A 694-nucleotide genomic window follows, 5' to 3' on the forward strand; every position below is an offset into this window, starting at 1 on the left:
TAATTCTATTTTTAGTTTTTTAAGGAACCTCCATACTGTTCTCCATAGTGGCTGTATCAATTTACATTCCCACCAACAGTGCAAGAGGGTTCCTGCATTTTTACTTATTTCACACTTAGCTGATGTACAGTATATGAGAAAACATCGTTCTAAGGCCCTGTGATAAAAGAGATGAGGAAGATAGCATTATGACTTCTGTCCTAAAACACTGAATTTTATGGGCGTGGCAAAGCATTCAAGTCGTATACTATTATATTAAACATAACTTTTTAAGTTCTGTAATAAAGATACAAAGAAAAATGTTGGTAGAAGACTAAGGAAAGGACAGAAAATCTGACAAATAACAGGGGAAAGCATTTATGGAGAAATATTAAAAAGAGGTGTTGATAATGATTATGATAGCAACGAATATTCCATGCAGTGCTCACATCCTGTCATGCACTGTTATAGGTACTTTACATATGTGATTTCCTTTAATCCTTGTCACCCTAGGAGATTAGTGTTTTCCCATTCCCATCATATATACTCACACTGAAGGATGAAAATGTTAAAAAAAAAAAAAAAGTCATTCAAAGTCACAGACCTAGCATGTAAGGGTGCTAGGATTTGAACCCAGGTAGACTGGATCCAGAGTCAATGTTCATGAGCTCAATTATGGGGAGACAGAGGAATGTGCACTTTTTCTTATGCCAAA

Source organism: Physeter macrocephalus, chromosome 8 (genome assembly GCF_002837175.3).
Source record: "Physeter macrocephalus isolate SW-GA chromosome 8, ASM283717v5, whole genome shotgun sequence".
Classification (NCBI taxonomy): Eukaryota; Metazoa; Chordata; class Mammalia; order Artiodactyla; family Physeteridae; genus Physeter; species Physeter macrocephalus.